Consider the following 16,283-nt stretch of genomic DNA (forward strand, 5'->3'; position numbering starts at 1 on the left):
AAGGATACTACATTTTAGTGAAAGGAAAAATCTGTCAAGAAGATCGAACAATCATAAATATCTATGCCCCTAACAAGGGTGCCTCTAAATACGTCAGGCAAACGCTGGAAAAACTAAGTGAAAGAATAGATACATCTACAATTATAGTGGGGGATTTTAATACACCACTATCAACTCTGGACAGAACATCTTGAAAGAGAATCACCAAAGAAACAAAACATCTGAATAGTATATTAGAGGAGCTCGATCTAATAGACATATATAGATCGCTACACCCAAACACAGCAGGATATACATTTTTCTCCAGCGCACATGGATCATTCTCCAAGATAGATCATATGCTAGGCCACAAAGAAAGGCTGAACGAATTCAGAAAGATTGAAATCATACAAAACATTATCTCTGACCACAGTGGAGTCAAGCTGGAGATTTGCAAGGGACAGAAGCCCAGATTTCACACCACGATTTGGAAATTAAACAGCACACTCTTAGAAAAACAGTGGGTCAAAGAGGAAATCTCAAAAGAAATCAATGACTACCTTGAAACAAATGATAATGATAACACAACATACCAAAATTTATGGGATGCAGCAAAAGCAGTACTGAGAGGGAAGTTTATAGCCATAAATTCATATATCGAAAAAGAAGAAAGAGCAAAAATTGAAGAACTAACTGCACATTTGAAGGAATTAGAAAAACAACAACAAAGTAGCCCAACAGGAAGAAGAAGGAAGGAAATAACAAAGATAAGAGCAGAACTAAATGAAATAGAAAATAAGAAAGCACTTGAACAGATAAACAAGACCAAGAGCTGGTTTTTTGAGAAGATTAACAAAATTGACAAACCTTTAACAACACTAACAAAGAAAAAAAGAGAGAAGATGCAAATACACAAAATAAGAAATGAGAAAGGCGATATCACCACTGACCCCACAGAAATAAAGACTATCATAAGAGGATATTTTGAAAAACTATATTCCAACAAAAATGACAATCTAGAGGAAAAGGACAAATTCCTAGAAACACATAAGCAGCCCATATTGACGAAAGAAGAAATTGATGATCTTAACAAACCAATCACAAGCAGAGAGATAGAATCAGTTATCAAAAATCTCCCAACAAAGAAGAGCCCAGGGCCAGATGGCTTCACAGGTGAATTCTACAAAACATTCCGGAAAGAACTGACACCAATCCTGCTGAAACTATTCCAAAACATCGAAACGGAAAGAACATTACCCAACTCCTTCTATGATGCCAACATTACCCTAGTACCAAATCCAAACAAAGACATCACAAGAAAGGAAAATTACAGACCAATTTCTCTAATGAACCTAGACGCAAAAATACTTAACAAAATACTTGCTAATCGTATTCAACAACACATTAAACGTATTATACACCACGACCAAGTGGGATTCATCCCAGGTATGCAAGGATGGTTCAACATAAGAAAATCAATCAACGTAATACACCATATAAACAGATTGAAGGAAAAAAATCACATGATTATATCTATTGATGCAGAAAAAGCATTTGACAAAATACAGCACCCTTTCTTGATAAAAACACTCCAAAAGATTGGAATACAAGGGAATTTTTTGAACATGATAAAGAGTATATATGAAAAACCTAAAGCCAATATTGTTTACAATGGAGAAATCCTAGACTCCTTCCCTCTAAACTCAGGAACAAGACAAGGATGCCCACTGTCTCTGCTCCTATTTAACATTGTCTTAGAAGTACTTGCACAAGCACTGAGGCAAGAACCAGAAATAAAAAGCATTCAAATTGGAAAGGAAGAAGTCAAAATTTCATTATTTGCAGATGACATGATCCTATACATAGAAAACCCTGAGAGATCTACAACGAAGATTCTAGAACTCATAAATGAGTTTAGTAAAGTCGCAGGTTATAAGATCAATGCGCAAAAATCAGTAGCATTTCTGTACACCAATAATGAGCAAGATCAGGAGGAAATCAAGAAACAAATACCATTCACAATAATAAATTAAAAAATCAAATACTTAGGAATAAATTTAACTAAAGAGGTAAAGAACTTATACAACGAGAATTATACAAGATTGTTCAAGATAATCAAAGAAGACCTAAATAAATGGAAGACTATTCCTTGTTCATGGATAGGAAGACTGAACATTATTAAGATGTCTATCCTACCAAAACTGATCTACACATTCAATGCAATCCCAATAAAAATCAACGCAGCCTTCTTTAAGGAACTAGAAAAACTAACTATGAAATTTATTTGGAAAGGAAAGAGACCCCGAATAGCCAAAGACATACTGAAAAAGAAAAACGAAATTGGAGGAATCACACTACCTGACTTCAAAACATACTATAAAGCTACGGTGGTGAAAACAGCATGGTACTGGCATAAGGAGAGACACAAAGACCAATGGAATCGAATTGAAAGCTCTGATATAGAATCTCACATATACAGCCACATAATATTCGATAAAGCCACCAAACCCTCTCAATTGGGAGAGAGTGGCCTATTCAACAAATGGTGTCTGGAGAACTGGATAGCCATATGTAGAAGAATGAAAGAGGATTACCATCTCACACCTTATACAAAGATCAACTCAAGATGGATAAAAGACCTAAATATAAGAGCCAAGACCATAAAAACCTTAGAAAGCAGTGTAGGGAAACATCTACAGGACCTTGTAATAGGAAATGGATTTATGAATATCTCACCAAAAGCATGAGCAGCAAAAGAACTAATAGATAAATGGGACTTCCTCAAAATTAAAGCCTTCTGCACCTCAAAGGAGTTTGTCAAGAAAGTAAAAAGGGAGCCCACACAGTGGGAGAAAATATTTGGCAATCATATATCTGATAAGAAACTTATAACTTGCATATATAAAGAACTCCTATATCTTGAAAATAAAAAGATAAACAACCCATTTAAAAAATGGGAAAAAGACTTAAACAGACACTTCTCCGAAGAAGAAATACAAATGGCAAGAAAGCACATGAAAAAATGTTCCAAATCTCTAGCTATCAGGGAAATGCAAATCAAAACTACAATGAGATACCATCTTACACCCATAAGATTGGCAGCTATGAAAAAAACAGAAGAATACAAGTGCTGGAGAGGATGTGAAGGAAGGGGAACACTCATCCACTGCTGGTGGGAATGCAGAAGGATCCAACCATTCTGGAGGACAGTATGGCGGTTTCTCAAAAAACTAGCCATAGATTTGCCATATGACCCAGCAATACCACTGCTGGGTATATACCCAGCAGAACTGAAAACAAGGACACAAACCGATATATGTACACCAATGTTCATAGCAGCATTGTTCACTATTGCCAAAAGTTGGAATCAACCCAAATGCCCATCAACAGATGAGTGGATCAATAAAATGTGGTATATACACACAATGGAATACTACTCGGCTGTAAGAACAAACACACTACAAACACATGTGATAACATGGATGAATCTTGAGAACCTTATGTTGAGTGAAGCAACCCAGACATTGAAGGACAAATACTACATGACCTCAATGATATGAAATAAACAAGCTGCCCTAGATAGCAAGAGACTGAACGATAGGCTTACAGGAAATCGGAGGGTGGAGGAAGGATATGAGCCGATGTCTGCAGGGGTGGAATTTAAGGCGAGATGGTGGTAAGTATGAACACAAAGAAGAGATAAAATGGGGGCAAGGGGTTGCCTTTGGTTGGGGCTTTACGAGTTTGAGGGTGGCTGGGGAGGGACGGTTGGGTAACGTTGCCCAAAAGTGGGGGGAGGGAGGGGTAGCATACGAATACAGGAGAGAGTCAGGAGGTGGTGAAGAGTAAAATGCTGAGAAAATCATATTACAATATAATAAAGAGTGTTACCTGTTTAGAATGCTCGGAGGGGAGGGTCTGATGCAGGACGGGCTCCTGGGGAATGTCTAAATGCTCATACTGCCAGAGTGGGTGACACCATGGGGTACAATCCCAAGGAGTGAGAGTGGGGGTGGACCCACATCCTGGGGAGGACTAATGCCACCAAATAGAGGGAACTGTATCCCTCGAGAGAAAGGGTGGCTCCCAGGGCATTGGGGCAGTTGAGCAAGTTAGGCCCTGAACACTATTCCATCTATCTCTGGAAGTGGTTCCTCAGGAAACGGAGGTTGGCTGTCACTGCGGGCACCAAGGTGGAAGGGAAAATGGACGTTAAATGTTTGGAACCAAAGTAAATGGGGGGCAAGAGAGGAGTTTCTTGAGAGTACACAAGGATGGATATAAAACATGTAATATTACACCATAACATATAGGAGATGACAGACTGATAATGTAAACCATAATGTAAAACATAGGATAACTAAAAATGTAAAGAACTGTGTATCCTAAAGTATGCACCATAATGTAAGCACAGATATTACCTTGTTAGAAAGCTAATATCTCAGACTCTGTACATCACCTTAAGTAAATATGATGTGAATAGGGTGTAAGAGTATCGCTGTGGAAGGAAAAAGGTTTTGTGGTGGATGTATGGGAGTGCTGTATATTATATATATGCATTGCTGTGGTCTAGGACTCCTGTGAAGAAATGTTGAATCATTAGGGGGGGAAAAAAAAAAAAAAAGGATAGGATGTGGAATTTTTTCAAGTCAACATTCTTTATCTAAGTTCTTTATCTAACTTTATCCAAGTTCTTTATCTGTCCTTCAAACCCATCGCTATATGCCATTCCCTAGTAAGGGACCATGACATTATATTGGGCTTCAAATTTCGGGGAGTTCTGGATCACAGAGTGTTTCAACAATGGCAATGGAGGGATACTGGTATGGGATACCAATGACAGGTGATATATGGCTGACAGGGAGCTGTACAGAACATATGTCCAGGGTGCATGGTAATGATTGGATATACTCATAGTGGCAACAATTAAAAACCACAGCAGGGGGGGTACTGGGTTCCTGGCCAGTGGTGCTCTGTTGTGGTCCCTAGGGGAGCAGCGACAGTCTCCCAGGTACAGCGGCGGGGACCGGGAGGGAGTGAGGGTTCAACAGTGAGCCCCTAATGCTAATGACTATGCTTGTGAGCTGATAAACCTAAAACAAGAACAAGGCCTAGAGCAACATTGTGCCTGGGAATTTCCTCCTGTCAGCCTTCATGTTACTCAAATGTGGCCAGTCTCAAAGCCAAACTCAGCATGTAAATGCAATGCCTTCCCTCCAGCGTGGGACATGACACCCGGGGACGAGCCTCCCTGGCAACGAGGGACCACTATCAAATACCAACTGATGATGCAACTGGAAAAGGACCTTATACGGAAGGTTCAATGCGGATCAGCAGAATATCCATGTCTACATAAAATACCATGACTTTAAAATGCTGTTTGACCTAAAGTAAGGGGGAAATGGAAAGGAGAAATGAGTTTATATGGCTACGAGTTTCTAAAAAAGAGTCTGGAGGCTGGCAGAAGGATTGCCCTCATGCACAACTGAGCAGAGTCAGAGAGACAGATAAAGCAGATACAACCCCCAGATATTGGTTCCTTTGAAGGCTAAAGAGACCCATGAGAGTTATGGTCATGGCCGATGGGGTTAACTACCAGGGCAGATGGCCCCTCTTTGGAAATGGTGTTTATGTGTGATGAATCTGGACTCAGATGGGATCTCCCTTCATAAGACTTTCATGCTAATGTGCTGGAGGTGCAGTTAACGTTGGGGTTTAAGATATATTTAGGGGATTTGAATCTCTGGACTGACAATGTGATAGCCAGATCCTGAGCCTCAACAGACTCCAGCACCTACAATCTGATTTATTGGACTTACCACACTCAGCTAAGATGGAGTTGAAGAAGGACAATCACCACACCATGGAGCCTAGAGTGATTACAACTGAAAATGGGAGGATTGCATCCAGCATCCATGTGGAATCTGAGCCTCCTCTTGACATAGAGGTGCAATGGACACAACCAATCCAATGTCCACATAGAAGAGGTGGCATTGGATTGGGAAAAGTGGACATGGTGGACAATGGGTATGGGGAAAGGCAGGAAGAGATGAGAGGTGGAGGCGTCTTTGGGACATGGAGCTGCCCTGGATGGTGCCTCAGATGTAATCACCAGACATTGTAAATCCTCACAGGGCCCACTGGATGGAATGGAGGAGAGTATGGGCCATGATGTGGACCATTGTCTATGAGGTGCAGAGATGCCCAAAGATGTACTTACCAAATCCAATGGATGTGTCATGATGATGGAACGAGTGTTGTTGGGGGGGGAGAGGGGGGGTGGGGGGGTGGGGTTGAATGGGACCTCTCATATATATTTTTAATGTAATATTGTGAATGCCCCGGCCAGCGGGGCAGCAAACGGGGGCTCGTGGTTTGCGTGGAGGAGAATGATGAGACAGGAGACGCGAGGAATGACAGCGAGACAGGGTGAGGATCAAGCTGCAAATTTTATTGAGGGGAACAAAGCATATATACTCTTGGGAAGGGGAGGGGTAATAGGCAGGGGTGGAAGTTAGGGATTGGTTATGATCATTACTGATGTATAGGGTGGGTTTCAGTTTACCCGCCTTGCGCCTGCGCACTGCCTTATCAATTTGGGCAGTGGCGGGAAGACGGAGAACAAAAGACCTGAAGGGGAAGGAGAATAAGGAAGTGACAGGGCAGATTTGGATTCTGCCATGTTGTGGGACCTGATATATTGTGAGGAGCTAATTATAGTTTGCTCAAATGAGAGGGTTGGCTCTTCTCTGGCAGCCGTGCTACTGACTCTCACTGAGTTCGGCATACATTCTTTTTATCGCTCCCAACATCTCCTCCCTTTTTCTTTTATTAGCACAGTACTTTCTGCATGGCTAACTGAGGGAAACAGAGGCCTCATTTTCTCGATGTGAAGAGGGGGCTTTACTGACTGTGCTACAAGGTCGAATAAAAAAGGGGAGGACCGTGCCTGTCTTACGTTGGAACTGCACCCAGTGAGCCGTTTTAGCTCACTCACATACGTGACCAGTCTTACCCGTCATTGGGAGGCATGGCAGTGAAAGGCCATGTCCCTGTCTTAGGTTGACTGTTAGGTCAGTTCAGTTGCCCGTCATTGGCTAGCCAGCCCAGCTCCCTGAGCGGCCAGTGATGCTGTCGATGCATCCCGCCTACCTGTGCAGGCTGAATGCGGTCGAAGCACCCTGCCTCGTGGCCCTTGCAAACAGAGCGGGTCCCCTAGATTAGTGAGGCATGCTTCTCAGAGAACAGCTAGGTTGTGCTTACCTCTAACCGTCTCTTGCAGTGTTGTACCTTGCACTCAGTAGCCTATGGGTGGGGAGAGTTGATGTCTTAGGGGAGGTGATCTGAGTGGTCCATAGATATACCTTGATCAGCGAGGTGGAGTCGATGGTAGTGCACCTGAATGGGCCTGCCGAGAGCGGAGTCAACTTGGTCTTTAATTAACTGAATAATTCTTCTTATGGCCCAGGGTCCGAAAGATATTACTAAAAGTACAGTTATTAATGGGCCTAATACGGGAAGAATATAAGGGAGGATTCCATTAATCCCCCAGGAGAAATTTCCTTGGGTTTCTCTTTATTACGCTTTGCTGGTCCATTTCTGAGCTGAGCTACGTTATTTCTAATAAGGCCGGAATTAGCATAAAAAAAGCATTCCTCTCCTAATGCCGCATAAATCCCTCCCTCTTTAAGAGGAGCCTTCTGCAATTTTGGAGGACAACCTCAGATAATGAATTTAGGGACTTTTCTAGATGGGAAATGGAAGTTTTGATGCGGGCTATATCTTCATCGACGGCTTGCCTGATAGAGGAGAAAGAAGTTTGTTGTGTAGTTACGGCTGCTACTCCAGTACCAGCTCCAGCGAGACCTAAAAGTGAAGCGATTGTGATGGCAGTGATGATTTCTCTTTTTTGTACATAGGCTGGTAGGAGGTGGCGCTGCCAGGAGTTAAGGAAGTGGTTATCATTATAAAAATAAATGCGGGGGAGTATAATAGCAAGCATGCAGGTTTCATGGGTGGTATTGAGGGCTTGGACGCTAAGACATGGGGTGAGGCTGGTGGAGGAACACAGTCATTTTGTATTATGGGGTATTAAGAATGTCGCACTTGAAGCCTTTTAACTTTATTTTGAACAATGCCAGAGTTGTTGGCATAAAAGCAGCACTGTTCCTGCAGAGCTAGATATATTCTTCCACGTTCTGCTGTAAGCAGATTTAACCCTCTTCTGTAACACTACCTCAGCTAGAGAGTTTATTTGATATTGAGTATCTTGTATAGTGCTCGACAAAGCCTGGATATTATCAATTAATTGCTTAGCTAATTTTGAATATTGGGTAAGAGAGAGTCCTAACCCCGCAGTACCAGTGGCTAGGGCTCCAGAAATGCCTAAGGTAACAAAAAGTGGGATAAGTTGCACAGCTCTTCTAGAGTGGCCGGAAATGTGGTCCATGCTGGGGATAGGTACAGGTTCAGTTCCATTAATAACACAGAGAGAACCTGGTGGCAAGATGGTGGCTGTGTGAGCTTGCCTGGTAGTGTCTCTGCAGGGGGCGGCTGGGCAGCATTGAAGGCTCTTTAGGACCGCGCTGTTTCGGGGATTTTTGCTGGTTGGAAGGTGTCTGGATGTCAATTCAGTGGGAAGGTAACAGAGAGGATACGTCTATAATATATAAACGGAGGTCCCAGCTGGGCGCGGGAAGTTCCCTCCTTGGGTGGGCGGAGCCACGGTAGCGGGCGCTCTTGCAGCTCCGGAGCCGCAGCGGCCAGGGTTTTTGTTTTTTTTTTCCTTTTTCTGGAGGCTTTGCGGTGCTGAGAAATTCGCGGATACTGGGCTGGCTGGTGGGGGATTGTTGGGACAAGACTCCTTGGCGGATTGATTTGGGGAGACAGACGGTGTTTTCTTGTGAAGCGGGGGACGTTTTAGTCGCCGGACGGGGGGGAAGCGCTTCCGCCTGGAGCCCCATCCCCACAGGTCCGGCTGCTGATCTGCAACGGAATTGGATTTTGAGCAATAAGGGGACACAACTGGGAGACTGTTGTAGGGTGCAGTGAGGGAGGAGGACACGTCTGGAAGCTGATTGGGGAATATTTTGCGAAGTTTGGGATTTCGGATCTTAGAGTCTGTTTTCCGTGTTTCCAGCTGAAGCCCACCCCACCCGGTGGGGCTTGGGATCTGGGTCATTGAACTGGCCGTGGTGTAGAGGCGCCCTCAAGTGGCCGTTGCGTGGGAGCACAGGGAGGGAGCTGTCCAAAGGCTGATACCCTGAGGAGTAGGTGAATTTCAGGGATTAGACATTCAATATAGAATTCGCGGATCTGGCTTCCCCCACGGGGCTGGCACCCAGCTACGGGGATCCCTGAGGGCTGTGTTGCACTGCGGGGCTCCTAAGCTTTCCGTGGACCAGATTTGAGGTTGCCAGGTCTGGGTCCCCTGGACTCTGGCGGTCCACACCCCAGACTCACACCTCTTGAGTCTTCAGTGTCTCAGACTTTCCACCCCTGAATCCATCACGCTCTGGGGTCTACCTGGGATCCTTGAGTGCTTTGGACCTTAACGTTTGTGTTTTATCTATATTGGTTCATATTGTTTTGTTTTTATTTTCACTTTATCTTATTTTTTACTCTTTTTGACGCCCTGATTGCTAATATTGCATTATCCCCTAGTCTTTTCTCCTAGCGTGTCCCCCAAAGTCCTTTTTTTTTATATATACAGTTATTTAGGGGTTTTTTTTGGTTGTTGTTTTAGATAGTGTTGCAATTGTGACACGTGTATACCTGTATCACTCTTCCCCCTATCTGTTCCCCACCGTTTGCTTATCCTCTTTTTCTTTCTTCCTTTCTTCTTGTCTTTCTCTTTTTCTTTATTATAATTAGTTTTTTTTTCGGTTTTCACTTTCCCTCTTGTCCCTCATTTTCCACTTATTTTATTTTAATTCAAGTACACAATAGGTGCTACAGGGAACACCTCACATTTGCTGAGTTTTCCCATCCTCCACTGCCTCATTTCTGTGTGAACTGATTTAGGTTACCTACACTATCCCCCTTCCCCTGCATCTTGATATCCACTATCATCTACTGTCTCTACTATATTCCACCCCCCACCTCCCATTCTTTGATCCACAAAGTGTCTAACTCTTAATTTCTAATACCTTTGTTCTGTTTTCTGTCTGTTATCCACTCTTGAAACTATTACCTTTCTTTTCTTTTTCCCTCTCTCATGAAAACAATAGCTTTGTAGTTCATACCATATTCCACCCATATTCAGTCATCTACTTCATAAAAGGTACTCTACCTACAGCTATAACTCTGTACAATCTACATGAATCTAACCTCCATCCTCCCAGATCTCATATTCTTGCTTTGTTAACATACATTACTAATACTACTTTACACTTTTCCCTTGCTGACACAATTGCCTTTCCCCAACACTATACTTTCTTCTAAAGTGAACTTAACCAACAACAAGTAACTTGAATAAAAAGAAAAAAGTGACAAAGAGAAGATATAACACCTATGCAAAAATAACAACTAATTAACCTCCAAAAGCAGACAAAGAAGCTAAGGAACTGATTAAATTCGTCAAAATAAAGAGATGACCAGAAAGCAACAAAAATCTACAAACCAAACCAATAATCAGGAAAACATGACTGAATCCAATCAACAAACCAATAATCACGAAGGGGAGCAAAACTTGGCACAAGCAATGAAAGATCTCAGAACATTTATCACCGACAAATTTGATGAAGTAATGAAAGAGGTTAACAACATGAAGACATCACTTGGAGGGGAAATTGCAGACATATGCAAAAACATAACAGATATGATGGGAATGAACACCACAGTTCAAGAAATCAAAAATACACTTGCAGCAATTATCAGCAGACTAGAAGAGACAGAGCAGAGAATTAGTGATGTGGAAGACAGTACATCAGAAATCAAACAGATAGTAGAAGGGGTCAATAAGAAGATAGAAAAAATCCAATTAGGATTTAGGGACCTGAATGACAATGCAAAATGCTCAAACATACGTATTATAGGCATTCCAGAAGGTGAAGAGAAGGGAAAGGGGTCAGAAGGAGTGTTGCAGGAAATAATGGCTGAAAACTTCCCAAATCTACTGAAAGAGACAGATGTACATATCCAAGAAGCACAGCGCACTCCACAAGTCATAAACCCCAACAGGCCCACCCCAAGACATATACTTATCAAATTATCCAAAGCTCAAGACAAAGAGAAAATCCTAAAAGCAGCAAGAGAAAAGAAAACCATCACATACAAGGGAAGCTCAATTAGATTAAGTGCTGATTTCTCTTCTGAAACTATGGAGGCAAGAAGACAGTGGTATGATATAGTCAAGGTACTAAAGGAAAAAAACTTCCAACCAAGAATACTCTATCCAGCTAAACTAGCATTCAAACATGAAGGAGAGTTCAAAATATTCACAGACAAACAGAAACTGAAAGAGTATACCAACAAGAAACCTCCCCTTCAAGAAATTCTAAAGGGAGTTCTGCAGGAAGAAAGGAAAAAACAGGAAAGGCAAAGTTGGAGGAGAGTATAAGACCAACAACAACAAAAAAGACAAAAAAATATATACAAACAAAATATGACAAACACAAATCCAATCAAAATATGGCTAACACAAATAATTCCTTGATAGTAATAACACTGAATGTCAACGGATTAAACTCACCTATCAAAAGATTCAGACTGGGACATTGGATAAGGAAATATGACCCATCCATATGCTGTCTACAAGAGACACATCTTAGACCCAGAGACGCATGGAGATTGAAAGTGAATGGCTGGAAAACAATCATACAAGCTAACAATAACCAAAAAAAGGCAGGAGTAGCTATATTAATATCAGACAAAATAGACTTTAAATGTGAAACAATTGTGAGAGACAAAGAAGGATACTACATTTTAGTGAAAGGGAAAATCTGTCAAGAAGATCGAACAATCATAAATATCTATGCCCCTAACAAGGGTGCCTCTAAATACGTCAGGCAAACGCTGGAAAAACTAAGTGAAAGAATAGATACATCTACAATTATAGTGGGGGATTTTAATACACCACTATCAACTCTGGACAGAACATCTCAAAAGAGAATCACCAAAGAAACAAAACATCTGAATAGTATATTAGAGGAGCTCGATCTAATAGACATATATAGATCGCTACACCCAAACACAGCAGGATATACATTTTTCTTAGCGCACATGGATCATTCTCCAAGGTAGATCATATGCTAGGCCACAAAGAAAGGCTGAACGAATTCAGAAAGATTGAAATCATACAAAACATTATCTCTGACCACAGTGGAGTCAAGCTGGAGATTTGCAAGGGACAGAAGCCCAGATTTCACACCACGATTTGGAAATTAAACAGCACACTCTTAGAAAAACAGTGGGTCAAAGAGGAAATCTCAAAAGAAATCAATGACTACCTTGAAACAAATGATAATGATAACACAACATACCAAAATTTATGGGATGCAGCAAAAGCAGTACTGAGAGGGAAGTTTATAGCCATAAATTCATATATCAAAAAAGAAGAAAGAGCAAAAATTGAAGAACTAACTGCACATTTGAAGGAATTAGAAAAACAACAACAAAGTAGCCCAACAGGAAGAAGAAGGAAGGAAATAACAAAGATAAGAGCAGAACTAAATAAAATAGAAAATAAGAAAGCACTTGAACAGATAAACAAGACCAAGAGCTGGTTTTTTGAGAAGATTAACAAAATTGACAAACCTTTAGCAACACTAACAAAGAAAAAAAGAGAGAAGATGCAAATACACAAAATAAGAAATGAGAAAGGCGATATCACCACTGACCCCACAGAAATAAAGACTATCATAAGAGGATATTTTGAAAAACTATATTCCAACAAAAATGACAATCTAGAGGAAATGGACAATTTCCTAGAAACACATAAGCAGCCCATATTGACGAAAGAAGAAATTGATGATCTTAACAAACCAATCACAAGCAGAGAGATAGAATCAGTTATCAAAAATCTCCCAACTAAGAAGAGCCCAGGGCCAGATGGCTTCACAGGTGAATTCTACAAAACATTCCGGAAAGAACTGACACCAATCCTGCTGAAACTATTCCAAAACATCGAAACAGAAAGAACATTACCCAACTCTTTCTATGATGCCAACATTACCCTAGTACCAAAGCCAAACAAAGACATCACAAGAAAGGAAAATTACAGACCAATTTCTCTAATGAACCTAGACGCAAAAATACTTAACAAAATACTTGTTAATCGTATTCAACAACACATTAAACGTATTATACACCACGACCAAGTGGGATTCATCCCAGGTATGCAAGGATGGTTCAACATAAGAAAATCAATCAACGTAATACACCATATAAACAGATTGAAGGAAAAAAATCACATGATTATATCTATTGATGCAGAAAAAGCATTTGACAAAATACAGCACCCTTTCTTGATAAAAACACTCCAAAAGATTGGAATACAAGGGAATTTTTTGAACATGATAAAGAGTATATATGAAAAACCTAAAGCCAATATTGTTTACAATGGAGAAATCCTAGACTCCTTCCCTCTAAACTCAGGAACAAGACAAGGATGCCCACTGTCTCCGCTTCTATTTAATATTGTCTTAGAAGTACTTGCTCGAGCACTGAGGCAAGAACCAGAAATAAAAGGCATTCAAATTGGAAAGGAAGAAGTCAAAATTTCATTATTTGCAGATGACATGATCCTATACATAGAAAACCCTGAGAGATCTACAACGAAGATTCTAGAACTCATAAATGAGTTTAGTAAAGTCACAGGTTATAAGATCAATGTGCAAAAATCAGTAGCATTTCTGTACACCAATAATGAGCAAGATCAGGAGGAAATCAAGAAACAAATACCATTCACAATAGTAAATTAAAAAATCAAATACTTGGGAATAAATTTAACTAAAGAGGTAAAGAACTTATACAACGAGAATTATACAAGATTGTTCAAGATAATCAAAGAAGACCTAAATAAATGGAAGACTATTCCTTGTTCATGGATAGGAAGACTGAACATTATTAAGATGTCTATCCTACCAAAACTGATCTACACATTCAATGCAATCCCAATAAAAATCAACGCAGCCTTCTTTAAGGAACTAGAAAAACTAACTATGAAATTTATTTGGAAAGGAAAGAGACCCCGAATAGCCAAAGACATACTGAAAAAGAAAAACGAAATTGGAGGAATCACACTACCTGACTTCAAAACATACTATAAAGCTACGGTGGTGAAAACAGCATGGTATTGGCATAAGGAGAGACACATAGACCAATGGAATCGAATTGAAAGCTCTGATATAGAACCTCACATATACAGCCACATAATATTCGATAAAGCCACCAAACCCTCTCAATTGGGAGAGAGTGGCCTATTCAACAAATGGTGTCTGGAGAACTGGATAGCCATATGTAGAAGAATGAAAGAAGATTACCATCTCACACCTTATACAAAGATCAACTCAAGATGGATAAAAGACCTAAATATAAGAGCCAAGACCATAAAAACCTTAGAAAGCAGTGTAGGGAAACATCTACAGGACCTTGTAATAGGAAATGGATTTATGAATATCTCACCAAAAGCACGAGCAGCAAAAGAACTAATAGATAAATGGGACTTCCTCAAAATTAAAGCCTTCTGCACCTCAAAGGAGTTTGTCAAGAAAGTAAAAAGGGAGCCCACACAGTGGGAGAAAATATTTGGCAATCATATATCTGATAAGAAACTTATAACTTGCATATATAAAGAACTCCTATATCTTGAAAATAAAAAGATAAACAACCCATTTAAAAAATGGGGAAAAGACTTAAACAGACACTTCTCCGAAGAAGAAATACAAATGGCAAGAAAGCACATGAAAAAATGTTCCAAATCTCTAGCTATCAGGGAAATGCAAATCAAAACTACAATGAGATACCATCTTACACCCATAAGATTGGCAGCTATGAAAAAAACAGAAGAATACAAGTGCTGGAGAGGATGTGAAGGAAGGGGAACACTCATCCACTGCTGGTGGGAATGCAGAAGGATCCAACCATTCTGGAGGACAGTATGGCGGTTTCTCAAAAAACTAGCCATAGATTTGCCATATGACCCAGCAATACCACTGCTGGGTATATACCCAGCAGAACTGAAAACAAGGACACAAACCGATATATGTACACCAATGTTCATAGCAGCATTGTTCACTATTGCCAAAAGTTGGAATCAACCCAAATGCCCATCAACAGATGAGTGGATCAATAAAATGTGGTATATACACACAATGGAATACTACTCGGCTGTAAGAACAAACACACTACAAACACATGTGATAACATGGATGAATCTTGAGAACCTTATGTTGAGTGAAGCAACCCAGACATTGAAGGACAAATACTACATGACCTCAATGATATGAAATAAACAAGCTGCCCTAGAGAGCAAGAGACTGAACGATAGGCTTACAGGAAATCGGAGGGTGGAGGAAGGATATGAGCCGATGTCTGCAGGGGGGGAAGTTAAGACGAGATGGTGGTAAGTATGAACACAAAGAAGAGATAAAATGGGGGCAAGGGGTTGCCTTTGGTTGGGGCTTTACGGGTTTGAGGGTGGCTGGGGAGGGATGGTTGGGTAACGTTGCCCAAAAGTGGGGGGAGGGAGGGGGAGCATACGAACACAGGAGAGGGTCAGGAGGTGGTGGAGAGTAAAATGCCGAGAAAATCATATCAAAATATAATAAAGAGGGTTACCTGTTTAGAATGCTCGGAGGGGAGGGTCTGATGCAGGACGGGCTCCTGGGGAATGCCTAAATGCTCATTCTGCCAGAGTGGGTGACACCATGGGGTAGAATCCCAAGTAGTGAGAGTGGGGGTGGACCCACATCCTGGGGAGGACTAATGCCACCAAATAGAGGGAACTGTATCCCTCGAGAGAAAGGGTGGCTCCCAGGGCATTGGGGCAGTTGAGCAAGTTAGGCCCTGAACACTATTCCATCTATTTCTGGAAGTGGCTCCTCAGGAAATGAAGGTTGGCTGTCACTGTGGGCACCAAGGTGGAAGGGAAAATGGATGTTAAATGTGTGGAACCAAAGTAAAAGGGGGGCAAGAGAGGAGTTTTTTGAGAGTACACAAGGATGGATATAAAACATGTAATATTACACCATAACATATAGGAGATGACAGACTGATAATGTAAACCATAATGTAAAACATAGGATAACTAAAAATGTAAAGAACTGTGTATCCTAAAGTATGCACCATAATGTAAGCACAGA

General features: G+C 41.0%; 1 long non-coding RNA gene across 1 annotated transcript; it reads right to left on the minus strand.

The window, feature by feature from the left end:
* Window positions 1–6,409: 6,409 nt before the first annotated feature.
* LOC139436560 (uncharacterized) lies at window positions 6,410–12,087 on the minus strand. The gene is made up of 2 exons (XR_011645896.1): window positions 8,637–12,087; window positions 6,410–7,915 (listed from the first exon to the last, which is right to left on the minus strand). It is a non-coding gene; the product is annotated as an uncharacterized lncRNA (long non-coding RNA).
* Window positions 12,088–16,283: the final 4,196 nt, after the last annotated feature.

This window comes from Dasypus novemcinctus, chromosome 15 (genome assembly GCF_030445035.2).
Source record: "Dasypus novemcinctus isolate mDasNov1 chromosome 15, mDasNov1.1.hap2, whole genome shotgun sequence".
NCBI classification, from domain to species: domain Eukaryota; kingdom Metazoa; phylum Chordata; class Mammalia; order Cingulata; family Dasypodidae; genus Dasypus; species Dasypus novemcinctus.